Genomic DNA, 27991 nt, shown 5'->3' on the forward strand with positions numbered 1-27991 from the left:
CGTAACGGAAAGTTTCAATTCTATTAAGGACTCGTAGGTGAGGATTATGCTTTCTTTTCTTCACTATATTCAAAAGCAGCCATGTACAATATCAACAAAACTACTTTTCCCATGGTACATCGGGAAAAAAACGTAGTTCAAACAACCAATGAGAACACCAATGTCCACCAATCAGCATATAGATAGTCCCATATAGTCCTTTCTCCTTGTCCTCTTTCGATGTGCGGAGTCAGCCAAAAGATCCCCATCAAGTATCCTGTTTGTTAGCATCAGAACCTGCACTACTAAAAAATCTGTAGAAAGATACCCATCACAAAACAGTTACATGCTGTAAACCAATACAATATTGAAATACATGGTTAAAATGTAGGAATTACATACCCCACCAATATAATATTCAATAAACCTGGTTAAATATAAGGATTACTTACTCCAGTACGGGGAGGGTGATCTCCTTGAAGGAATCTCTAGGGTGGGATAATCCTCGCCTCCGAGTCCTTAATAGAATTTAAACTTTCTGTAACGATAGCTAGGAAACTTTTCATTATATGTTAGGACTGGAGGCGAAGATTATGCTAGTTTAAAGCGTGTTGACCACCAAATGTGCCATGTTAAGCAACGGTTTGAAATAAAACCGTTGAAAGGTGGAGTCCGAAGTCCAATCTGCCGCAATTAGGATATCTTCCAAAAGGGCACAAAAACCGAAAGCTATAGAAGCCATCGCACCTCTGGCCGAGTGTGCCCCAAAAATCCTGAGATCTATCCCGGCTTCTTGCATTACCCATCGAACCCACCGAGCAATAGTGGGAGAAGAGAACCCTTAAAAGGTTTACGGATATCAATGAGTAGTTGCCGCTCCCCAAAAGGACGGATTTCCTCCTTCATTTCCTCGTATGCTTTATGGCATCGCACTACGCATAGCTTTGGAGCTTCTGGAAACTCGGGATCAGAAATAACTCTAGTATGGCATTTTATCCTTCTATGCAATATAAAGGTGACCACAGCTGGAGAAAAAATGTGTCCTGTGATATCCAATGCCCTTCCATCAGAGACACAGCAACAAGAAATGAGACAAAGTAACATAGCCAGCTGGCTGACAACTACTTCCTGGAAAGAAACCAGTTAAGTTGCAATGTAAGGAAAAGGTTAAGGACCCGACTGACATCCCAAATAGGATGAATAGCGAGATTCTGGGGGGTAGAGACAGTCTGAGACCGCGGAGTAATCTGCAGACCACAGGATTTTTGGCTACCGCTGCATCATTAATCGGGACGTGGCCAGACGAAAAGACCGATCGGAAGGTATTGATAGACATGTAGGCTCATCTGGCTCTCCGAGCCAGATGAGCCAAAAAAGTAAGGATATGGACTACATCTGCGTCCAAGGGATTGAGATCCCTTAGCATACACCAGCCGGACCATCTGCCCCAAGCAGTGGACTTGTACCTCTTGACCGTACTATCCACCCATGCTCTGGACATGAGGACTTCAGCCATCTCCGAAAGTAATGGGATTTCCCAGCGTCTCCGGTAATCAGTCACGCCATGTGCCACACTGAGAACTCCCGAAGCAGAGGATGAGGAACTTGGACTGGACTCCTGAGGAGAGTCGGAAACTGGGGGAGTGGGATTGGAGAATCCCAGGAAAGTTCCAGAAGAATTGGAAACCAGACTTGAGACCTCCAGAGGGGGATGACCAGAACCACCTCCGCCTCTTGCCTTCGGACTTGTGCTGTCACTCTTGTGATCATCGCATAAGGGGGAAATGCATACCCCTTCTCCTGACTCCAATCCTGGAGGATAGCATTCGTGGCTAAAGCCAGCGGGTCCGGTCCCCAACTGAAGAAGCAAGGAAGTTGATGATCCAGTCTTGAGGCAAAACGGTCTATGGAAAAAAGACCCCACCAAGAATTCAGAGTTGCAAATACTTCTGGGTCCAATTGCCAGAGGCTGGCACCCCTGAGATTGCGAGATTGGAAGTCTACCTCCTGGTTCTCGCACCCCGGCAAGCATTCTGCCATGACCGAGACCAGATGGTCCAGGCAATACTGCCAAAAGGCAGTTGCCAGGTCCGATAGAGCCCGCGACCAAGTGCCTCCCAAATGATTGATGTAACAGACCGCAGGCACGTCGTCCATCTTCAAGAGGACACACGATTGGATCGCATCTCTTGTCCGAAAATGCACTGTGAAAGAACCCACTAGAAGTTCTAGGCAATTTATGTTTAAGTGTTGTTCTTCTGGTGACCACAAGCCTCCCCTGGAAACTGCGCAGAATCTGGCCCCCCAGCCTGTCCTGCTGGCATTTGACTCTATAACTAAATCTGGCGCTGAACCAAAGATCGCTCAGCCATTCCAAGCCTCCATGTGTCACAGCTACCATTGGAGCTCTTCTCGAGACTCCTCAGACAGAGACACCTTGTGATGGTAAGGACAACCACTGAGCAGGTGGGACTCTTTCAGACGTTAAAGGGCCCTGAAATGTAAGGGACCCGGGAATATTGCTTGGAGTGATGAAGAGAGGAGGCCCACTACTCGAGCTATCTGTCTGAACGTTCCCTGAGGCCTGGGCAGAGTACGTCTCAATTTGTGATGAATTTTTGCCATCTTCCTGGATGAAAGACTCAAGGTAGAGGAGGTGGAGTCTATCACAAAACCTAAAAATGTTACCGACTGAGAGGGCGTCGAGAGATTTATTCTCGTTTATCACAAAGCCGAGGCTCTGCAAAAGATTTACTCTCACGTGAAGATGTGAGAGGAGCCTTTGGGAGCAAGAGTCCATAAGGAGCAGATCGTCTAGATACACCATCAGTCGTACCCCTCGAGTCCTGAAGTGCTCCACCACCGGTTTGAGAACCGTGGTAAAGCATGATAGGGCCGAGGAGAGACCGAACGAAAGGGATGCAAACTCGTATGTCTGACCCACCCAGGTGAACTGTAGGAATTTCCGGTGAGGAGGAAATATCAGGGCTACTAGATACGCATCTTTGAGGTTCAAACGGACCATCCAATCCAGAGGCCTCAAGACATCTTGAAGAAGGTGGGTCCTTTCCATTTTGAAATGGTGATAAACCACCCATCGCTCAGGTTTATTACAGGCCTCTGGCCACCATCGACTTTTTCGACGAGAAAGATTGCTGATGAAACCTGTTGAATGAAGGTAGGTAGGCCGAATAGTGTCTTTGGAAAGAAGAGAGTTTACCTCTTGATCCACCAGAATGGTATTTTGCTGAGAGAACTGGAGCAGACGAGGACACACTCTTAGAAATGGATTCCAAAAAACTTTAAATGGAATCCCTGAACCGTCTGCAGGACCCATGCATCCTTTGTGATAGAAGTCCATGCTGGGAAAAAATTAGCCAGATGGCCCCTAACTTTAAATGGGAAGAAGGGAGTACACTCACCTGGGCTTGAGGATGAATTTGCTCCTATGTATCCTCTACCCTTGCCACGGCGTCCTCTCGTTGGGTAGAAGTTGCTGAACCTTGTCTGGTCCTGGTACTGACGGGGGCCTTGTCCCTTTTGCTGGTACAGGTTTGCACCACGGCCAGTCGAGTGACCCCTGACTGGACCGGCCCTGCGGAAAACCAGAGGAAACATCTTCTTGATTGTTGTCTGTGCCTTGTCTAAGGATGTGAAAGTGTTAACGAACTTTCCTACTCCTTTAACAAACGGTTCTCCAAAGAGACCACCTGCGCGACAGCACCCGCTTCAGAATCCGCTGGATCTCCCAATTTTGGGTCCACTTTTATGAGGAGAAAACGGTGTCGCTCAGTTGATAGGGCACAGTTTGCATTGCCCAGAAAAATTAAAGCAAGTTGTGCCCACCCAGAAAGGGTCTCGGGGGAAATAAGTGCACCAAAAATCTTGGCTTCCTCCGCCATGTCAAGGATTTTAGTTAGAGGTCCCAAGGCATCCAGGAGTTTATCTTGGTATGCGCGCCATGAACGATCTATCCCCTTCTTGGGATCCTTCATTAACTTTGGAAAGAAAGTGGCCATGCGTGGGTCTATCTCTGGAGTTAAGGCCACTTTTCCCTCTAGAGAAGGGCACTCTGCACATTCCGAGCCTCTTTTGCAAGAGGTCTAAGTATGCGACTTATTACATAGCAAGCGACCTTATCGGCCGGTGCCCATTCAGAGGAGCGGGGATGAATTATATCCTCCGGGTCCAACATGTCAGATATATTATTGGCTTAAGTGGACAGACGTGAGGAGCTATCGGGACCAGACGGACCAGGAACCATGTCTGGATCTCCTGCACCCTTAGGGGTAGACGGAAGAGTGAAAGGGGCCAAATCCCATTCCTTGTTGGCAAAGCGGGCTGAGTCGCCATAAAGGCTTGGCATAGCCTATCAAAGGCATCTAAATCCACCACTGCATCACGGGTATTATTCGCAGGGGGCCCGCTAGATCAACAGACACAGGCGTAGGGGCAGGTGGTACTGACGCAGGAGGTGGAATCCGTTTTTCGAATGCCTGGGCAATTTGGAGGGAAAGTCTTTCTTCCCAAGGAGTCATAGCCTCCTCCACTGCCCTATATATTGAAGCATCAACCGCGTCATAAAAATAGTCATTCCACGGGAGATCCGCCATTGGATCCGCAGCACCGAGATTCATCATCATACTCCATTTTAAGCAATTAGCCCCAAATTAGGTACACCAAAAAAGTGGCCCTTTTATATGAGGGACTAGGTGTCAGTCCAAAGGAATACTGCAAGAGTGTCGCTGTTTTAACGATGGGTGTCAGCCCTGGGACACAGCCTGGAGCAGATACAGGTTTCTCAGCAGTTTGTAATGCCAGGGGGAACGTGTCCCAGATAAGGAGCCAACAATGGCCAGTACTTGACCTCAATGAGGAGTCAAGAATTCCACTACCGACTCTGCTAGATCTAAAAACAGAGCTTAGGCTTAAGCTTGCCTCACGGTATAAGAATACGTTGTACGGACCCTTCACGGGCGTCACCCTCACCGGAAGACAAGCAGCGGGAAACGCGCGAACGATGAAAATTCCTGTAAGAGGAATTCAAAGTGCGCACCGCTCCCGCTGCGCCTCTAGGGTTGGGAGGTCAACTGTGCTCCAGGACCGGACACGTAAGAGTGAAGAACCACTCTCGCATCCTGAACTGCCCGCTGTGCTTCACACAGTCAAGTAACGAGCAATACAGAAAAAATACACGGAAACCCGTGACGCGAACCTGAGCCACAGGAAACAAGCAATTGTACCACAAAAAAAGGGAAATATACCACAAATTTCAAAATCAGTCAATCAGAACATGATGCTACAAGAGTCACATCGCGCCGAACAAGTGGTGATGGCTCCAATTACAAGGAGTAATATAGCAAGAACTTAGTCAAATCGAAGAGAGAAACCACAGAGTACTTACAAGGGGTATGAGAGGCAACATATATATACAGTAGATGAAAAGGCGTGAGTTAAAGAAAAAATGAGTCCACTTTGTTGTTTACCTCACTGAGCAGTAGCTGACACCACCAAACACCGACCACACTTTCTTCGTATTCACAACCACCCCTTGCCTCTGACACGGACCATCGCAACAGAGCTTGAGCACCTTCGTCGCTGACCCTTTGGACCACTGGTTACTATCACATTGAGGGTATTTCCTTTATTCCACGACCTGACACGGACCAGAAGCTTAGCCGAACCCTTATTATCTTGGCAAGAGTACAGCACCATTTGACCGCCCTGAAGAAGCCCATGTTTGGGCAAAACGCGTTGGCTGTGCATCCATGAAAAATCCAGCATTTCTAGAATAAAGACACACCAAGGTTGCGAACAATAAAGTGGACTCGTTTTTTCATTAACTCATGCCTTTTCATCTACTGTATATATATGTTGCCTCTCATACCCCTTGTATGACTGTTCTAGTTGTTGTCTGCGCCAGCCACTCCCCGAGGGCTGGCTTACACCCCACCCCAATCCAACACAGGCATCACAGGACATGTGACCCTGGCAATAAAAGGGGCCGGGCGCACATGCCCTGGGCCAGTTCTACCCAGTATCATACTGGTCAGTGTCATTACTAATACTACATGGGGGCCCAGGGCCCCACAGTATTACATTGGCGACAAATGGGTTGGACCCGCGTGTGCTGCTGCCTAGTGTGGTTGAGGGGGAGAAAGCATTGCCTGTGCCGTGGGAACCCCGACTCACATTGAGGCGGAAGGCGCAGGTGTTGTGCACTGAGAGTACCTCTAGAAACAAAGAGGGGCGAGCTGGCCGTGTGGGCTACTTGTAGCGACTCCGTCGCCGAACAGGCGAAGAGCTAGCTGACCAACAGGGCATAAGGTGAACCAGTGGAGTACAGGAAATGTTGTGGAGGTGGGCCAATGCGATGCCGAAAGAAAATGGAGCTGAGCGGGAGCCCATCCTGCATGTGAAGTGCCTCCAAACCCAGCGGGCGTGAAGTGAGCCCGGGGGTTAAGGGACGTGCAGCAAGGGGGTGTTTCCCCCGATGAAAAGAAGAGTGGGAGAGACCTCACTATGCCCATTCAATATGCCCAGCAACTGCAATCCAACGATGGAAGGATCGAGTGGAGCGGTATGAGTTTGTTCCAGGTAGAGGAGAGACCTGCTTTGAGGGGAGAAAATATGGATGCTCCCTGTCTGCAGATTCAGCCCTGTGTAGCCCAGGCAATAAGAGAAACTGCTGTGGAGTGGCGAGAGCAAGCGAAAGGGCAGAGCGGCGCTCAGCCGCACAGCAGTGCAGAGTATGCACGGCCTGGAGGGGAGAGCAGGACCATCCTCCACTCCGAGGCCGCGTGTGCCATTGCGCATGGACTAACAGTAGAAAATAAATAAATAAATGTACCAGGAAAAGGAGGAAAGACTGCCGACACGTGGGAGGCCCGAGGCTGAGTGGACTGGTATACAGCCTGAGGCTGAAGTGAAAGAGCAGACACTTACTAGGACAGCGGGAGCCCTGCTGGTAGCATGAAGAGTCCTGAGGAGGTGCTGCCGCCGGGTGAACACATTCTGCGGCCAGCATGGTGCGAGGCCCCTGCGCAGTTGGTGATGGTAAAGAGAGCGCTGTGTGTGACGAAAGTACGCCTACGGCAGCCTAGCCAGGCAGAGTCTGTGGCCTAGAGGCTGAGGAGAAGAAACGGTGGCAGCGCCACCTATTGACAGTTTTGAAATGGCAGCGGACGTGCAGGATTGAATACCAAGGGGAGCAAGAGGCTCTGCAGCGTCTGCGCTGTGGGAGCCCCGGTGGAATGGCGAAGCTGCCTGGGATACGCAGCAGCCCCGCAGAGACCTGTCACCCTGCTGGCAGAGAGTTGCGGTAAGGAGGCCCAGCCACCTCCAGGGCTCAATTGCCATGGATAAAGGAGGCCTGCAGCATCAGCTAAGCTGCAAGGGCCTAGGAAGATTGTGGCACTGCCATCTTGTGGCTGTTTGATGGGACTGCACAAAAAATGCCAATAAAGAGAAGGCATGGCGAGGGACAGGGTCCGTGCAACTGGGCACTGCAGTTGGAAGTGATAGGAGACATGGAGACAAGGGGATGAACCACTTAGCACAATGAGTGAAAGCCCCATTGAGCCTCAACTGCCTGTTTTGGTGTACAGGAAGAGAGACTCCACCATAACAATGCAGGCCCTGTAGACTTGTGTGGAAGAAGAGCAGGTGTTCGTCTAGACGGAAAGGCGGTGCCACATAATGGCCATAGGCGGTAGCTGCACCCTTATAGTGAACAGTGCACATAAGAAAGGTCCAGAGGGAAGAAAAGAGTAGTACCCATGGCCAGGCTGTCCCGGAATAAGTACTAGACTCGTCCCCTAAGAAAATAGGCTGACCTAAATAGAGCCACATGCATCAGGTGAACTGCTGATCATGCGGAAGGAAGAGCAGTGTCTACCTGCTAGCAGTTGAGTACAGCCATCGCAGTTGTGAAGAGTGCTGACAGCGCGCCTAGTGGAGAAAGGACAATCCCGCAAAAAGAGGAACACCATAAGATGAAGACATTTTTTTTATTTCTATTTAGTCATTTTGTAAAGCGCGACAGCTGCCCCAGCCAAGGGGCGTCCAGGCTCTAGTAACAAGCCAGTGGCAGTAATACACACAGCGGTCTACACATTGGGAAAAAGAAAGGTTTTAATAGCTTTCCTAAAATCAGTAAGGTTGTTAAGGCTACGAATATGGAGAGGCAGAGAATTCCAAAGAATTGCCGCTCTCTAACGGAAAGAACGACCATCAGCTCGAGTCTTCCTAACTTGAGGAACCCGCAGCAAATGTTGGCCCATGGAGCGAAGCTGGCGCGGAGGAACATAGGAGAGTAGATCTGTCAGTGCACTAAGAGATCCAAGCTTCAGGATTTTAAAAGCTATGCAGAGGGCTTTAAACTCGATCCTTTGGGCCACGGGCAGCCAGTGGAGGTGGCGAATACTACCAGACACTGAGCAGACGCTACGCAAACCCAAGAGAGCTCTTACTGCGGCATTCTGAACCCTCTGTAACCTAAGGACTTCTGCCTTATTTACTCCCAAGTACAGGGAGTTCACATAATCAAGCCTAGAGATAATTAATGCTTGGATAACGAGCTCTCTAGTCGGTGCATCAAAGAAGCCCAGGATGGATCTCAGCCCACGGAGACTACTGAAGCAAGTGCCCGCTACTTTCTTTGTTTCTGTCTGGTAACTAAGCAAAGAGTCCATCCTGACCCCCAAGTTCTTTACCACTTGTTTAGGAGGGGGAGGGGTGCCTAGATTCCTGGGCGAGGAGAGCGCAAGGATAGAAGAGCGCCGAAGATAGCCTAGATACTAACAGCACGAGCTGGAGCCCGAGAACGAGAAGTCAGTGAGGATGACCAGCGAGGTCAGAGAGAGAAGATGACCTGCGATAGGGAAGAGAAGGCCTACAAGAGATCAGCGAAGATGACCTGCAAGAGGTCAGCGAGGATGACCTGCAAGAGGTCAGGGAGAAAACGACCTGCCAGAGGTCAGGGAGAAGACGACCTGCCGGAAGTCAGGGAGAAGACAACCTGCCGGGAGTCAGGGAGAAGACAACCTGCCGGGAGTCAGGGAGAAGACAACCTGCCGGAAGTCAGGGAGAAGACAACCTGCCGGAAGTCAGGGAGAAGACAACCTGCCGGAAGTCAGGGAGAAGACAACCTGCCGGAAGTCAGGGAGAAGACAACCTGCCGGAAGTCAGGGAGAAGACAACCTGCCGGAAGTCAGGGAGAAGACAACCTGCCGGAAGTCAGGGAGAAGACAACCTGCCGGAAGTCAGGGAGAAGACAACCTGCCGGAAGTCAGGGAGAAGACAACCTGCCGGAAGACAGGGAGAAGACGACCCTGGCAATAAAAGAGGCCGGGCGCACATGCCCTGGGCCAGTTCTACCCAGTATCATACTGTGTTAGTGTCATTACTAATACTACATGGGGGCCTAGTGCCCCACATCCCTCTGCATGATGTTTATATAGAATCAGAATGATTTAGAGTACCTGTGAGTTCAACTACGTCTTCCATTGTAACAGCCTTGGTGCCAAGATCATTAGTGGTGTCTGTGAATTGATCAGCTGGAGCGACCAGACAAATTGGGATGACATCTCAGAATACAGGCATTAAAATCAGTGACATGCTTGCCTGAAGCTCCCCGTCAACCAAAGGCATAGCCCCCTTTTAGAGAGATTTGCAAAGCAGCAACATCAAGGCATATCCATTTGTTCACTCAGAAATCTATGGGGATGAAGTATTAGTTATTGCATTGTGATCAGCATTGGCAGATTTTGACATATTAAAAGTGTAAAGGGTACTTAAAATGAAATCTAGATTACAGCAAGGGACGCCTTGCTCTGATTGGAGGTGGTGTAAAATGTATCTGTCAGAATATGTGTAGCTGGATATGTCATACAAAAAGGAAATATACCCTGGAATCACAGTCCAAAGGTGTGTTGAATCAAAAAGAGCACGTGAAACTACAAAGCTGAAGAACCACGTTTGCTTCTTGGCGGGAAAAGGAAGGGTCGGGGCGTGACAGTTCAAACCTTAAACTATTCATGTGCGCGAGGTCGCGAACTGCACAAGCAAATACCGGGACAGACCTGTCCTTAATCCTTATTTACTAAAGTTTTGTGCGAGTGCTAGCTCCACACGTGACGCAAACACAGCATCAATTAGCTAATCCCACTGGGGCGGGCGGGGGTCCACGGCTGCTTGTCATTCATTTTCAATGGCATGCATGCTGTCTACATTATTAGCCGTGTCATCACATTAACATTCAGGAGAATGATGTCGAAATAAAATCTTATTATTTGCACGCAAACTGCTTGTGTTTATCTCCGAAATACTGAAGCTAAGTTCCCAGGATGAAGGCCACACGATTTGATGGCGGAATGCGGAAACACCGAATGACTCACGAGAAAAACATAAACAAAAGCTCCCTGTTTGTTTGTCTGCCTGCCTCCTCACTGGGAAACAGCAAAAAAAAAAAAAAAAAAAAAAAAACACCACGAGCAGGCCTGAGAGGAACTCGCAGGGTGCATGTTTACAATTATGATCCAGAGGACACGGAACAAAGAGCCTCTATTTATAGCGAGAAGACGTAAAGCACTTAATATTACGAAACACACGTAGCCATTGTCTTCGACATCAGAAAGAAAGGAAAGCCAGCGGCTATGAAATTATCAATGTTACTCTCTGAGTGAGGGAACATTGGGATTTACTCAGAGTGTGAGACAGACTACCAAAACAAAATGTGCCCATTTCACATGTAGTTCCCAGGTAATCTGGCCACTTACCAAAAGACATTGTTTGTTTTTTTCAAGACGTTTCTTAACATGTTCGTCAGATATTACGTAGGTTTATCTAAAGAGAAGTTTTTCCTTACCTATCACCTGAAGTAGTATAGAAACGTCCGTTGGACCACTCCGCAGCCACAAAGATGGCAGCAATAACGAGTAAGTGAAACTGACGGGGTCATGCGCTCCTTTGCATTAATGAGGTGGCCTGATCAGGTGACGCACGTCTTGGACGCATGCGTGGCGGCCATTATGAAAGGGTGTGTCCAGCAAGCATATCTTAGTGGACATGACGTTCCTCTAAAAAACAAACGGGAGTGTCCAAAACTGGGACGTCGGTACTTCACAAACACAGCCTGACTACGCCACAACACAGTTCAAGGAGTATACTCTCTGCTTGACCTCTAGGCGCTACAGGACAAGCAATAGGCCATTCCACAGACAAATGTGTGTTAAGGGCAAATAGTACTAAACAGTATTAACTTTAAAACAACACAAAGTAATGGAATTCCCATACTAATTTAGAAATTTAAAACAACCCATAATGGATCACAATCGAACAAGCAGAACCTAAGATATAGATTTTTAAACTTTTAAGGCAAAAGGTAATCAAGAAACGATACACAGTCAACTGAAAGTCACAGATCACGGATGACAGGAACCTGAGCAGGATTTTGTGGTAAATATGGTGGTCCAGACACTGTGAGCATATTAGAAGATCCTTTATTGTAGAGCTGAGGTAGGCGAGAGCAGACTCTTCCAAGCTAGAAGACAGGAGTCTAACTGCTTTGGAACAGAACGTCAATTAGAGGTTAAACACAGAACAGGAATGTATGAGGATTATTACATAAATGCACCCACAGCAAACTCAAGGCCACGGAGGATGCCAACTTGAGGCTGCAAACACTGCTTGTCCACTCTCGCCAACGTCTCCGTTCTGGGCTCCGCTCTGCTAAGCCTCTGACAATTGGAACAGGAGTTGCGAGTCAGGAAACGGAGAAAGATCTGCATGCCGGGTTCCTGGAATCGTCGCCAAGATCGAAGGTCCGTCATCTGTCCGCCACATCTGCCGCATTTTTCTTACTTGTCAATAGCAGTATACAATAAAGATGGTGGAGAGAGCAAGGGAGCAATGGAAAGTCAATACACTATCCTCCTAGTTAAAAGTATAATTTCTGGAGATTGAAACATGGCGACACATCCTCCACACCTGGAAAAAGAGTACAAATAGCAAAACACTGGGCCCAAAAAACACAAAACCTATATCCTACTACTCCAAGCCCTGTGACTCTGTCTGGCAATGGTGGATGAACAACAACACAATGCATAATAAAACGGTAGGCATGTACAACAGTTTAAACTATTTTAAATGCACCATGTTTTCTAGCAATGTCACTAAACCTAAGTTTATATACACCAATCCACATCTAACACAATTGACCCTATCTGGCCACAAGCCTCACAATACATACCCATATCAAATCAAATTCAAATTTCAAAAAATCTTTATTCAAATTTCAAAAATTCATAAAAGCGATCTCATAAACAGAATATCATAAAAATCCCATTTAAAACTTTACAGATATATTTATAAAATCAAAATTAAGATGACAGATTATTACAGCAGCTAGGATGTAACAGGTATTCAAGGGTTTTCCATCATTTGGCGGACACGGGTAATAAATCTCAAAAAAGTGCGAAAGACCAGTTCGTCAGTGTCCCGGGAGAGCAACATCAAATAGGACTGCCCCAAGGAAAGGGGTCTTCGTTTCCTAAAATACGAAGCTAAAAACCATTTGATATATTTTAAGTAAAATTTGCAAAAGAAGAAAAAGTGCAAATCGTTTTGTGTGCTCACACCTTCACAAGGACAAGGCTTATAATGCGATTTTGAATAATAACTCAGGGGGAAACATAATAGAAATCGTACAGTTCCTGCCCTTAAACGGAACTGGAGTGATCTTTCCCAGTTAGTCATTGGAAAAATGAGATAGAGTGGAAGTGGGTGCCTACACAAATCATTACGCATGTATGCCACAACTTACGATTTATTACGTTCCTTTTTTGTCCTTTCTGAGTTATAAAGTGCATATAGTGCGTGTTTTAACTCATTCTTATCTTTAGGCTCGATTCTGGAAGGGTCTGAGAAAAGGTGGCCTTTATCCACCCTGCATAAACTATTATAGACTCCTGAGAGCCAGGGGATGACCATTCCTTTTTCACAATCGAGACAGTCACTTATGATTTCTTGTGTCAGAGTAGCTGATTTGTTCCTCCAAATCGCAAGCCAGAATAACGCTGGTCTGGTCTCAATAAAATCAGATATAAAGTGCACATTTAATTGCTTGTGGCAAATATACTCGGAGGTGGAGATCGGGGCGCACAAGATTTTCCTACAGAAGCGATTTGCTTCTGATTGGATACTATGGGTTTTTGCCAAGCCCCATATCTCCGCCCCATATGTAGCCACTGGGGCACGCTGTAATTTAAAAAAAAATTAAATGGCTTTAGTTGCACCTATTTTCTTTGGGCGAGGTAGACTAAGGATGGAATTGATGGCCTTTGAGAACTTGCTCGTGGCGTGGACCAAAATGTCCACTCCGCGAGCCGTTCGCAGCAAAGACAATCCCTAAATATGGGAATGAACTAGTGGAATTTAATCTCTCCGTCCCTACCAAAATGGTGTTAAGTTGTCTTTTCCCTGGCCCACATGACATAATAAAAGATTTTTTAAATTCATGCGCAGATCTAAGTCATCCATATACTGTGTAAAGGTTTTTTTAACAAGGATACGTAAGGCGTTTGGGGTGCGTCCCATAAGGACCGCATCACCTGCGTAAAGAAGTGCTGGTAATAATTTCCCTTTAACTTTTGGAACGTCTGAGGTCGCCTGCTTTAAAAAGTTGCTCAACCCATTAATATAGATAATGAAAAGCAGCCCTGTCTGACTCCTCTTCCCACCCTAATGGCCCCAGAAATCTCCCCACCCATCCCGATCCTTACTTGCGCTTTGAGGTCAGTGTGTAAATATGCCAAGAAGTGTACAAGGGATTCATCTAGTCCGTAATCCAAAAGAATGGACCAGAGTTTAGACCTGTTGACTAAGTCAAATGCGGACGATAGGTCCATGAATGCTAAGTAGATTGGTGATGATCAAGCGATGTTATATTTGCCTATTACTAGATTTAAATTCAGGCATTGCTCGACCGTGCCAACCTTGCTTCTAAAGCCTATCTGACAATGGTCTAGCAAACCACTTTCCTCCGTCCATTCCAAGACCCTATTATAAAGTACTCGCCCCAGAATCTTCAAGGTATTATCTAGGAGCGAGATGGGTCTATAATTAATTGGGTCCGATCTGTCGCCCTTTTTATATATTGGCACAATAGTGCTGGTTGTCCAGGTATCTGGCATGGGTGCTAGGGGCAAGCTGTTAAAAACATTTAATAAAATTGGAGCCCAGAGTTCCGGTTTCCACTTAATGATATCTATTGGGAGTCCATCAGGACCAGGCGCCTTGTTACCAAGGCTCTGTCTGATGGCCACTTCCACCTCGTCCAGTCTGATCTGCAGGCAGCACGGTTGTCCTGGCACATAGCATTCTTCACCCTCCGATGGAGTTGCATATATTTTAGAGAAATGGTTTTCCCATAGGTCACTTGAAATGGTACAACTAACTGTTGTCAGTTGTTGACCCATATTACGCATATTTCTAACTGCGGGCCAAAAGAAGGCTCCATTTTTCCCTACTGCTGAATCAACTAATGCCTCCCAATGCTCTGTCAGTAAGGCGGCCTTCCGTTCTCCAATTTTGGTTTTATACGTCCTCCTTGCGGCCCTTACCTCTATTGGGCACCTGGGTTTGAAGGTCAGGGCCTTGCGTAGGGCCCTATTTGCTTCCGAGCAATTACGATCGAACCATCTAGGATCTTTGTCTATTTTGTGTGTTGGGACTGACAAAAGAGATTTTATTACGGAACACAATTTAGTGAAATCTGCGATTACTCTTGAGTAATTCCCACCTGGCAATATACAGCAATTAATTAAATGCTGGTGTTCCTTTATCACGGTCTCTACTATGCTACCACTATCCACTCCCCTCCATTTCAACCTTAAATTATCTGTTGAGGGGGTGATATCTCTCGCTCTGTGAGTGATAGCAAACACGGGACTAGATTCTAATCGTAAGACCGCTGTCAGCGGATTATGGTCTCCAAAGGTTGTTTCAAGAACTTTAGCCATTATAAGGCAATCAGCTAAGCCTGGAGATATAAAAATTTAGTCAATGGTCAAGGCGCAATCTCTGCCTCAAAAGGTAGGAGCATGTTCATTCCTAGGAGTATGACCCATATCCATTATGCTACTAAGAATGTGTTCACTGATGAAACTATCTAATTCTAAACCCCTTCGTACTGCTTGGTCATTTTGAGATATATCCATAACCTGATCAGCTTTTGAGATTTTAGCGTTAAAGTCCCCCCTAGGAGGATCCTTTTACCATCATCTATATCTTGGTGTTGAGCCAAATCTGATACAACTTTAAAAAGCTCAATAAAATTCTTATTTGGGATTGAATAAAAATCATTGTTATAAAAATTAATCAAATAAAACGGGACCCGTCTTCTATATTCTGTTATCTGTATATTTGGGCTTGTAGTTGGTATTGCCTTAATGCTACCACCGGCCGCTATCCTAATCCCAGTTAGTAACCCGCTGGATGCTCGACCGAAATCGGGCTTTAATGCTGTCATACTAGAGCAGTGGTATCCCTCCATGTATAGGTCGTCTGTAGGCCATGTTTCCTGGAACATTATTATATCTTTACCAGACAGTATCTGCATCCAGTCTGGGTCCAACAACCTTGATTCTAGGCCAGCAACGTTCCAGCTTAAAATACTAAGATCAGAATTATTAGTTGGTTTCTTTAAGTTACAAGAGTTCGTCATTTTACCATTATTAGTGACTGGCGCTAAGTGTGACTCGGGGTGGTTAACTGGTTGCGTTACAGTGCATGTAGATGTATCTGTCTGCGCTGTAACCACCTCCCTCGCGCTTGTTTGACGCCAGTATGCTGAAATTTCCCTTGTTCGGCTTCCCTCCAGGCTGCTGACGCTGGCCAACCTAGTTAAATGTCAATCCTGATTGTCTAGGTTGGAGAGAGCCTGTTCAAAGCGGTTATATGTTGGAATGTTATAATCCTATCTTCCCTTATTTGAGCTAATAATCTGGTTATTAATCTGATTATTGCGCCTGTATATAGGTGGCATCTGTGGGTTGCGATAAAAGAAGCCCAAAGGTAAAATAAGGATCCCCTCACTGCTCATGTGTGTGGTCCCTGCTCTCTCTAGGATTGTTCGAACTAGCTCAGGGGTAGCAAAATTCAGGACTATGCAATCACCCTTTAAGCTTTTATTTAAATTCCCTATCCAGGGAACCCTACGCACCATTTTAAATTCTTGGAACAGGCAGTTGCCCAGCCCAGTCCTGGTGTTTAACAAGTGTAGGGCCCTGTTTTTAAGGGTGGACCAGTGTTCTTCTGAATTAGGGTGAGTCGGTGGGACGTCTGCAAGCACAACTGTGTAAGACGTGGACTCAGGTGGTAGGCTAAAGTGTCCCTTTCTATTGTTGTTAACGGGAACAGAATTTCCCCTACTTTGGACCTCCAGACCCTTCCTTCTTCTGGGTTCCATCCCTGCCCGTGGGATGCTGGCGTCCGCTGATTGAGTGCTAACCTCATTCAGTGGTAAAGCCTGCAGACCCTTTTTAATTGGGGCATTTCTAACTTCTGGGGCAGTCTTTGCCTCAGAGATGGTGTGCGTTATTTGGCCGTTCAAAGTTGCGACCCCCTTGTTAACTATATGGGTAGTATGTGGAGAGAGTGTTCGTTCTATGGCAGTCAGACGGGTGTCAATGGCTGCAAGCTTACCTAGTAAAGGTTGGAGCAATGCTGCTAGCTTCCCCTCTATTTTTAATATAGTTGCATCTTCCAGTTCCACCTGGTGACGCTCAGTGGAATTTTTTGGTGCGTTTGGATGAGAGGAACTACGGGGGACTGCTTCTGTTTCTGAACATTTCCTCCCCGGTGCATTGGCCTTTGTTTTTGCCACCTTACGAGTTTGTTGTGTCGTAAGTGGTGCCCCTCCAGCCTTTCTTTTCCTTGTTGGGGCATGATCCGTACCTCCCTTAGCTTTAAACTGCGATTGTCGTGTAAATCTAGCTACAGCCGAGGGGGGTGATGATGCTGGTGGTGATGTTATGGCAGTAACATGGGGCGTGGATGGAGCATCCAATATTACTACTAAGGGTTCTAATGGCACTTGTGGTGCAATGGTCGAGTTAGAACTGTCAGACTTATCAGACATAGTGTCATTAACATTCACAAGGGGGCCCCCGTTAGATTGGGTTCCATGGAGGTTCTGCGTGTTTCCAGGGAGAGTCTACGCTGTGTGAGTGCAATTTCCTTTATTAATTCTGCTCTAATCAGGAAGGCACCAAGAGTGCCCACCACCCCTTGGCCCCCTACTCCTTTACGTGTGCCCATACTCTAGTATGGAAACAGTACTGATCACACAGGCGAGTTGTGGAATTTAAAATTGAGTTAAAAAGTCACTGACCATTCGCAGAGTCTTTCCAAGGATCAAGTAGTCTAAATGTCCAGGGGTAAGATTAGTGGCCCTGCCCTGCCACAGTCTGCCACGGACGGCCACAGACGATCCCGCCCTTTTCCCGGGCATCTCCCGGCGCCGCCCACACACGTCCCGCGACGCGGGAGTGCTCGCGATGTTTTGAGCGCCACCGGGTGCGTGATGGTGTGGGTGTGGTCAGCAAGGGCTTCTGGGAAATGGAGTTTCCCCCACTCGGCGGCCGCGCAAGGTGACCAGCAGCAGCGGCAGTGGGGGGAAACCGGCAACACGAATGGGAGGCTGTCCATATGAAAATAATGCAATTTAATTCCCCCTCCACTAATTAGTAACCAAATGTATTTTTTTAAAAACATGTACATGCTCAGACATTTTTGTAAATATACTATCCAAAGAGTTTTAATTTTTTTTTAAATAAAAAAAAGCATGCATATTAGTAATAACTGTGAATTAAAGTGGTTAAAACAACTATTGTGAGGCTACAATTGATCTCAGTTTACCCATTTACCTCACTCTCCACAATCATATGATCCAAGTGGATATTACCAGATAACTCACAGCTTTGTTACTTTTTGCAATAAATAAAAGACAGGACACCTGCTCACTTGCCAGATATTGTACCCATGCTCTCAATCTAGGTGTAGGCATACTTAATGTATGGCATGTACTCTTTGTGAACCTCAACACCTAAATGCACGCCTACATTTTAACAGCAAAATAATAAAGCAAAACACTAGACCCCGACTCTCCCAGTTCCTTTAATGCTCATGGTAAAGGGAATAAACTACATTTCACACAATGCAACACATGGGATCTAAAGGGTTACCCATAAGCAAATACGGAAATGCACGATCCCATATGGTGAACATTATAACATTTTCAATTCAGCAACAACCAATATCTACAAGCAAACAACAAACAACGCATTTTCAAGTTTAACTTTTTATAAAATGTAAAAATGGGACAACACACATTTTCATCCTTTGTGTGATCAAAAGTCTTTAAACAAAAAATTACAGAAAATAAAAGTCCGGGGGTGTCCAATCACAGTCTGTCAAACAGCCTCATAGCCTTGTGCTTGCCTCCAAACATCTGCAGCAATGCCCTCTTCATGGGGTTCTCCATCCTCCTGGAGCAAGTGGAAGTCTGGGCGCCTACCTTTTGGTACGGGGGGGAGATTTAAGATTTTGTTTCCAGGTCAAAGGAGAAAGGGGCTAGGATTTCTGGAGAGGAATGTTTATGAGAATTTTGAGGTTTATGAGAATTAGAATATTTCCGGTGCAGGGTGATTCAAAAACAGGAGAAAAAGTGGAGGGAGGAAGAGAAATTGGATTAGGAGGGAAAATTAAGGTGGACTTTGGAATGGGGTCAGGTGTTGGAGTGTGGTCAGGTAGTGTAATAGGGTGAGGGGTTGCAAAGAAGGCAGATTAATGAATAGGGGCAGGTGTGCCGGAAGCACTGGTGTCAGAGCATCCACTAACAGAGACGTGCTGTGCCCTGTCTATGTGACAGACAGGGCACATCACATGTCATCCAGTATATCAACCACTTGAGTCAGTTACTGAAACCGTGAAAGGCATGCAACAATGATGTCTGCCCCATAGAGAGGTTCTTAAAAATGGCCCATGATGGTTCGACTGCCATCACAAGGGTCAAGCCAGAGTAGTTGACCTTAGAATCAGATGGTGAAGTGGCTTCCTGGTCAGTGCCTTCGCCTTCAGTAGCACTAGGTCCTACAGTGTCAGTCGCTCCACCTTCCAACTCCCAGTGGCCCTCCAGATGATCTCCCAAAGTGTGACCTTTGTCTCTCTTGAAAGCTCCAGAGAACGGTGGTAGTTGGCAAATACAAATCAGTTATAAAGGACAGAGTGAATTAGCAGAAAGAACACATCAAAGAGGTCCTCAATTTATACATTGAAGTGTATTCTAAAGAAACAACACCCCATTTGACAATGCAAACAGCCTGAATTAGAATTTGGCAGACCGGTTGCTCAGTCACAAATGTCTTGGATATCCCATTTGCCTTATCACAAGTGCACTTTATCCTACTGTTGAAAATGGCAATGTATATGTACATAAGCGGCGTTCATTTGTGTTCACTGTACCCCTTGTTGTAAGCAGAATGGATATCACTAAACACTGACTGTGTTATCCCGCCAGCATAGACCCATGCACACACGTACACGACAGCCATTTTAGACACCATGGCCTCTCTGCCCATCTGTTCCCGGCACCCCTCCCCGCGCGCACTGCTCATGCATCGGCCACAAGATCCTCTCCCTCTGCGTGACCCTACTCTAGAAGTAGCACTCCTGCTTGACCCACACCCCCCATTTCCTCCCAAGAACACCCTTCCCCTCAGCTGACAACCCCCCCCCGGCTGCACTTGGCCTCTCGACCCGGTCCCAAGTCCTAAGACCAAGCCTCGTGAATGTACACCCCCCCTTTTTCCCTGCCCAGCATAACAAAACCGTGATACACCAACCAACGTGCCCGATCTTATCGCCTGCCCAACCTTTGATCTGATCATCCCCTCCTGCCCTCGTGTCCGGTAGGAATGTCCGGCTGAGAGATCACAATCTCTTGTTACATTCAGGAGGGGAGGATGACGTTTGAGCGACTGGTATGGGAATAGGCCTGAAGCTGGGATTCCAAGCATGCCTTTTCCTACTTCAAAGCGTCTTTATTGTAATAAGGAATGTTTGTGCATCATAAACATGTGTATAAAAGACGAAGCCTCAGAGAAACTGGTGTGTGTGTGTTGGGTAGGGAGGAGAGAGCACACCCTGTAGGCACCATGCGGGTATCCGAAATGACAGGCTGTCCTCATGAGAAATAAAACTCTATTCTTGTTTTCCTGCTTCCAGCGCCCGTCTCTTTATTTGGTAATTGTTCAAGATGGGAACTAAGAGGCGTCCTGCGCCAGCAGCCTGGGCCTCAGGTGCGTTATGGGCTGACTTTTCCACAATTGGCGTCCCAACGCGGGGTCCATCAGCGACATAAGGTCCGGTAAGAGAGGTCCAGACGATGGGGTGAACATCTAAATGATTGGAGTATACCTGCCTTGAGAGGGCCCTCGTCCGGCTGCCGATTGAATGAACTTCACCGATTCCGAACGGACCTCTCTCAAGTGACCTACTGTCCTGACTGGAATCCCACAGGAATGCTGCGGTAAAAACATGGAGAAAGAGAACGATTGGGCGCTGGAAAAGGGAAGGCGAAGAATTGCCCACACGGTCCGGTACGGGTAAGGTTAAGTAGGATGTCTTTACGTCCGATTGGTAGGATGGCTTTATCCATCTGATTGATTGATTGATTGTACTTGAAGTATTGGTTCTCTTTGAGACATTTTCTATTTGCAAACAGCGATGAATAGGAACGTTCCTCTCTCTTTGCAAATAGTTAAGGATAGGTAATGCAGACGTTTGTCCCCTATTGTAATCCGTCATGCCTATTTTTCTCCCCACTGATTGTTTGTTATCGATTTTTATCGATTATTGCTCTTTGAGATATTCCCTGTCTACAAACAGGGAAGAATAGAAATATTCTGCCCCCTTTGCAGATAGTGAAGGATAGGTAATGCAGACTTTTGTCCCCATTGTAATCCGTCATGCCTGTTTTTCTCCCCATTGATTGATTGATTGTCTGGACATTTATTGTTCAAGGAATAGTTTTTTTTAAGGTATCCTCTGTTTGCAAATAACGTAGAAAAGAAATATTCTGTCTAATCTTTACAAGTAGTGAAGGGTAGGTAATGCGGACCTTTGTCCCCCGTTGTAATCTCTCGGGCCTATCTACTCCCCACTGATTGGTAAAACTAGTTCCACCCGGACCATTTATTAGAGGTAGGTCATCTGGCTCGACCAGAGGGCACCCCTAATAAAAAGGACATATGCAACAATAACGAAGTAATAACCGTATCCTGTTAACAGAAGCTTTAGCATGAAACACGCTAGAAAAAAAAGGGAAGAAAGAAATAAGAAAGCAAAATCAGTAGGCCACTGATGAGTTTTTGATTTCGCTACAAATAAGAAAACGTTAGAGATAGCTCACGACGAAACACATGATTTCGCTAGAAATAAGAAACGTTAAGAAATAAGTCCGTAATAAGAAACGTGAAAATGGTGAGAGAAGCCAAGCTTGACATCACGGCAGCCACAAGGCAACTAGGCTTCGCCACCCCTCACTGCTCCAAACATGTCTGTCCCACCGCCTGCCACGCCCCAATAACGGTAACATGAGACAGATACAAGTCAACAGATACCTACCCCCATTCTGGAAACTCCCGAAGTGCAACAGGTTCGCGGCTACGCCCATCCGGAAGACGAGATCTTCGGCACGTGTAGGCCGGAGGTCATCGAGTAAGGTGGGCCAAAAGAGGAGCCGAGGCCGACGGGATCCGGGCGTCCCCTCTTCTTTCTTCAATAATGGCTGCGACAACACGGGGGGGATGTCTTGCTCATGCCACCGACCCCCTCGCATCTCCTGGTCCAGCCACGGCTTGGTATGAGCTCCCCGTTCGGCCCTGAAGCGGCGCCCTGCAGGCCACCGGGGGGGATGTCTTGCCTATGCCTCCGACCCCCCCCCCTCTCATCGCCTGGTCCGGCCATCATGAATATTAGCGCCGAGAAAAACGGCGTGGGGTGCGCTGGGAGGGAGAGGCGGCGAGAACGAGCCTCTCCCACCTCCCCAGGTGGAGGCCCCCAGTGGCACCCCCAACGCTCCACTCACCCGGCGAGAGTTCGCCCACTCGTAAAATGTCGGTCGACCCTGCTGGAGCGGGCCCGGCGTGGAGAGATGGCCCGGTTGCTTGTTGATTAGGAAATGAGTCCCACAATCAGAAGTGTTCTCCTCGACTTTGAAGATTCTATAAAAGCCACGGGGGCCCCCGACCCCCGCAGACACCCCGATGGGGAATGACTGCCATGATTGCCCGCTGAACGATGAAAATGTAGCCGCGAGACGTCGGCGCTCCCATGCTGGCGCCAGCCTCAGTTTCAATGACTAAAATCCTGCAGACTACAGTTCGGATCAGTTCCGGTGAAAACCCAGTATGACCCGGTAGGAAACAATTGTTGCCTCCCTCCCCCTTTGACTGATGGTTCATACGGCCGATCCTTTTTGTTGCCCTTTAACGGAACTTTTGGACTGCCGAAAGAGGCTCTGGGCCAACCACGAGTAGGTGGAGATTTTGACTATGCCTGGATCTGCCTGGCTGCTCCCAAAATGGCGCTGGTACAAATGAAACTTTCAACTCCTTGTTGTACCCCGATTGCTCAGCCTTGGTGTCATGAAATATGTATGCAGTTTTTAAACACAAAGAATTGATATGGGATGGGTACTGATTATGTGTTCGGACAATGAATTGAAGTGAGATGGGTACTGATTGAACATTCGGACAATGAATTGTTGTTGAGTTGTGGCGCACCATGATTATTGAAAGTTCGAATTTCAACACTTATGATACTCGCTCACACTGAAATTCCGATATGATTTTATTGCACTTGTCGCACTTTTTATTATGAAATCAACGACCACCGACTCCATTAGGTTTTCCACTAATAAGTATCCCCACATGTACAGTTCTGGCCGGCCCACAGGGTTGTAGGCCCGTATTTATGCACCAACATTTTTATTAAAGATTTTTGGAAAAAGCAAACGTAGTTGTCACGCGTAAATTGGTAAGTTTCGAATAAATGACAACTATTTCCGATATAACTAAATTACAGGTGAAATGGCTCAGCTCGACTAGTTAAGGGTTAAAAAGCATAGTACGCAGAAATATTGCCAATATGAATGGTCCAGGTTTTTGTTGTATGTGTTTTGCATTTTTGTACAAGCCTAAAAGCAACTGCTAAAGATCATGGTATTTAGCCTATACTTTATAAGCTACCTGTATCAGGAAAGTTGTTTTGAAAAAAAAAAATGCCCCTAAGTCGCCCCGAAGGAGTGCCACCTAACCCCCCCCCCCCCCTGGTACGAACGACAAACGACCCCGTACCACTGTAGGTTATCACTTTTCCTCAAAGGAGAGCACGAGCTCGCCCCCCACGTTGCACCGACTGCCCTTTGTTCTGACCCCCCCCTGCGCACGATCCGTAATACCACGCTTGGGCGACCTATGCTATCCACAGGCTTCCGATAATCATCTCTCCCACACTAAACGGCCCACCTGGGCTCAAACGCCAAGTTGGCAGGGACCGCGTCCAGTGAAGATAGCCCGAGTATGTAGTAAGTAAAAGCCTTTTCGAGTTTATGCGCGCTGATGTGTTTTTAAACTGCTGCCCCCGCCCCCCTTCTTTTTCCCTCTTTTCTGCAGGCCACATCGGAACGTCGACTAAAGTACGAAAAGGAAAATGGTGATCTAGCGGACAAAGATGGGAAAAAGGGGTTCGATTATGGTGCCTACACACGACGGGCAAACGATACTATTTCTCCCCCTGAACTTAGCGCTTGGGAGGACAGCCTGAAGCGGAAACTATAAAATATGACTTCGCTTGGCACCGAATAATACAACCAGGAATGACGTGCACTAATGAATAAATCCCTACGTTTAACTAAATAGGGAAAGTTTAAGGAATATTCCGAGATGGGGTTTTACCCAAGTACCCTCCGCTTGGAGGACTAGGAATGTTGCCAGTGTTTAAAATCTACTACCTCCTTTTCGCACCCTCATAGACATGAAACTCAAAGCTGCCCTATTGTCCTCCCAACTGACACCTACTGTTGCCTTAGCCCACCGTGAGCATTAGCCCGACCAGGGTAATTCTTGACCAATTGCCAAAAGCGTAAGTTTGCGCAACAAAAGCCACCGGTGAAGGCAGCCGACGATAAAAGAGAAGAAAAAGGTAAAAAAAGCTTAGGATGCTAAGGATGCGCAGCATACAGGCAGAGATCATTTTGGCCAATAACTGTTCTATGTTTTGTCTTGAATTTTTGTATATAATACCAGTCACTGTTCTATGTTTTGTCTTGAATTTTTGTATATAATACCAGTCACTGTTCTATGTTTTGTCTTGAATTTTTGTACATAATACATGTACTGTCTCCCCTGCCTGAGTTTGTGTGTACGTAATGTCTGGATCTACGTCGTCCCTCTGCCTGTGTTTCCGTATTACTTGACCCCTGCTGTCCTGTGTTGTGTGCGCACTGAATGACCCATTATTGTACACGCACCCACGCACCCAGCCATCTTGGTGGTAGGCAGGGACAAAAACGCGGCGCCATTTTGGTGAGCGTCCTAGTCTTTTGCCTGGCTGAACTCGGACCTATTTAAACCTGCCTGATGCCGCGCAGCGGGAACGCGCAGCGGGACAGCCGGACTCACGCCGGAGTCCAGCCAGAGTCCGGCTCGTCTGCGCTCGTCCGCGACGAGGCCGCGGCGAGGGTAAGGGAGGCCGCCCCCATACATACGCCTGTAGTGAACTCCAGGGATTGGTTGTGTTCTCTTAATACTCATTCTCCCTCTTGTTACAATCTCTTGACCCCAGATAATTGGAAGGACACAGTGGTATGTCTGCACTGTAGAGCTAAGCTTATTCCGGTATTAAGCTCTCATGCTCATCCTCATTCTACTGTCCTTCGAGGGGGGCTTCTTAATGCCAGATCGCTATGTAAAAATGCCCAGCATGTCCATGATTTGATCATCGAAATGGACCTGGATTGCTTATTTGTCACCGAAACATGGCTTCGGCCGTGGTGCAATCCGGATTTAGCTGTAGCTTTGCCTCACGCCTTTTCAATCCAACGATTGGATAGACCATTGCAGCGGGGAGGCGGCCTGGCTATTATTTATCGCACCACTCTCAAATGTTCTACATTTGAATTGCCTGACATTAAAGAAGCTGAGGCCATGGCCTTTTGTCTTACCATCAATGACACCCTCTCTTTTTCTGGTGCCCTAATCTATCGCCCACCTGGCCCACGGACAGTCTTTCTGGATAGTGTGGGAGATACTCTGAGCGAGCTTACTCTTCGGTTCGCACATTGTACAGTGTTGGGAGACCTTAACCTTCATCTGGACTACATCAGAACCCACGCATGCAGCAGGCCATGTCCTGGACTGCATTTGTACTAATATGGAGGGTTTGTCTGTTAAGGCCCCACATACCTTGACATGGTCAGATCACAAACTCATCCCATTCAACCTTTCTGTAAAACAGAAGGTTCCGATTCCTAAGGCAGATTCGAACATGGCCGGCTATAAGCCAGATTGGATTAATGCCCTGGCGCGCCCGCTGCTCATTGAGAAGTTGAGGGCTAGCAAACCCGGCTTAACAGGGTGCACGTTAACAGATAACCAGCAATACTGCGAATGGTTAGCAACATTTGGCTCATCCTTAGATGTAAGGAAGAAGTGTGGTCACACACATGGTTCCACAAATAAAAAGAGCGCCCCCTGGTTTACATTAGCTCTGAGAATGGAATTGAGTGTAGTAAGATCCCTGGAGCGCAGATGGCGAAGGAAATATGAGTCAGCTGCTCGTGATATCTATATAGCTGCACGTAAGAACTATCATGCGGCAATTAAGCTGGCTAAAAAAAACTACTATCTGGAGGCTGTCTCTGCCTCTGAAGGGGGACAGAAGGAAATCTTCAAGATAGTTAAGAGTTTCACCAATCCCATCGCGCTTTCCCAGGAGATCCCCCCCTCGCAATCATTGTGTAATGATATAGCTAATTATTTCGAAAAGAAGATCTTGGATATTGTCAGGGATTTTCCACCGAGCCTCCCCATTCCAGCTGATCCGGATAAAATGAGGATAGACGCCTTGACATCCAGGACTTCTTGCTTGGAATCATTTGCACAGGTTTCCCTGGAGGACTCATACCAAGCCATCTCGGCTATAAAATCTGGTTCCCCATTTGATCCATGCCCGCCCATAGTTCTTCGAACCTTGGTTGCGGATTTAAATCCAATGATTAACAGTATCATTAACTCCTCGCTGGCTACTGCTGTTATCCCAGATGATTGGAAATGCGCAGCAGTTATGCCACTGCAAAAAAAAGCCCTGTCAGACCCAACAACCCTGTCTAACCTGCGACCAATTTCCCTACTCCCGGCAGTTTTTAAACTGACAGAGAAATTTGTCACCATTAAATCAATGGGGTATCACCCACCAAATCAAAGGGCCTGGGTATCAATGATATAAACAAAACAATGGCCCTAGACTATTGATTAGTGTGACTTAATCAACAAAATGTTTCTGTTTGAGGAATGCGATTCAATCTGCATTTCAGAAGTCAAGCTACATGGGAGAAAAGATTATTAAATGAGCAATGAACACCATAACCATATTTCGGATTTGTATTTATCAAAGAACCAACTAGTACAGTTATTTACAACACATTATACTAATACACGGCGCAAGAAAAAAGAATTGTAGTCAAGATTGAGAAAGGGGTGCTCAAGTGAAGAGAGGGAAATGCAGAGACAGTTATAATGTACAATTCAAATATTTACAAAAAAGAGAAAACAAGATCTCGCGGTATTATTCCCGCCTGTTGAACAAGCCTGTCCAAATTATTCAAGGGGAAAACCGGGGGGAAAATAAAAAGTACAGGCACAAAAAATAAAAGTGTCGACGTTTCGACCCTGGTGCTCTAGGGATTTTTGCTTCCTCGGCTGCGGGTCTTCATCAGGACGGGGGAGGAGGGGAAGAGACCTGGCCGTGATCACACTTGCTGTCTGGATCAGCCACCTGGGGTGTGAGAATGGGGTGGGTTTTAAAAGGTGTTCATTCAATTGGAACTTTTCCAGTTTTTTCGGAAAGTCCGTTTGAAATATCATTTCAATAAAATACCCTACAATAACATAAATAGCAGTACCGGACTGAGACCCCCATCTACCTTCACCCCTCCAACTCATATGATGCCACCAAGGATCCTGGCATATGAACAAATGGTGTTGGGAGATGTCACTAATTTACTTAAGGATAAGAAATATGTGAAATATAACATTTCTAAGACAGAAAGGCAGGCTCTAACCAGCCTGAATAACAACCAGGAAATAGTGATAAAACCCGCGGATAAGGGTGGGGCTATAGTTATCCAGGGAAGAGATACCTATAAGGCAGAGATTCTTTCTCAACTATCTGAAGAGGGTAATTACAGAAGACTTCCGAAAGACCCCACCAATGATATAGCCATATCCATTAGAGGACTAACTGACAAAGCACAGCAGGATGGGATAATTACTAAATCAGAATATGAATATCTCAACAATCCATACCCCCGAGTTCCAACGATATACACAGTACCTAAAATACACAAGAACCCAGCTGTACCACCAGGCAGGCCAATTATTTCAGGGTGCGGGTCGGTGATGGAACCACTATGTAAATTTATAGACATCTTTTTAAAGCCAATTGCTGAATCAACCACATGCTACCTACGAGATACCATGCAAGTTATACAACTCATAGATGGTAAGCCTTTTGATCCAGCTCTGGAATTACTTGTGACCATGGATATATCATCCTTGTACACAAGTATTCCACAGTTGGCTGCGATGACCACGATCGAAATGGCATTGGAGAGCAGAACACGTCCACATAGGGTACCAACTAATTTCATCTTGTCTCTCTTGGAAAT

At 46.7% G+C, this 27991-nt stretch overlaps 1 protein-coding gene across 1 annotated transcript in view; it reads right to left on the minus strand.

Moving 5' to 3' along the window:
* Positions 1-10922, minus strand: part of SUPT3H (SPT3 homolog, SAGA and STAGA complex component) — a 2933604-nt gene extending 2922682 nt beyond the window's left edge. The window contains exon 1 of the mRNA XM_078647631.1: positions 10847-10922. The gene's annotated coding sequence lies outside the window, so the exon portion shown is untranslated. The remainder of the gene's footprint in view (positions 1-10846) is intronic.
* Between the last annotated feature and the right edge of the window lie 17069 nt (positions 10923-27991).

Source organism: Lissotriton helveticus, chromosome 6 (assembly GCF_964261635.1).
Source record: "Lissotriton helveticus chromosome 6, aLisHel1.1, whole genome shotgun sequence".
Classification (NCBI taxonomy): Eukaryota; Metazoa; Chordata; class Amphibia; order Caudata; family Salamandridae; genus Lissotriton; species Lissotriton helveticus.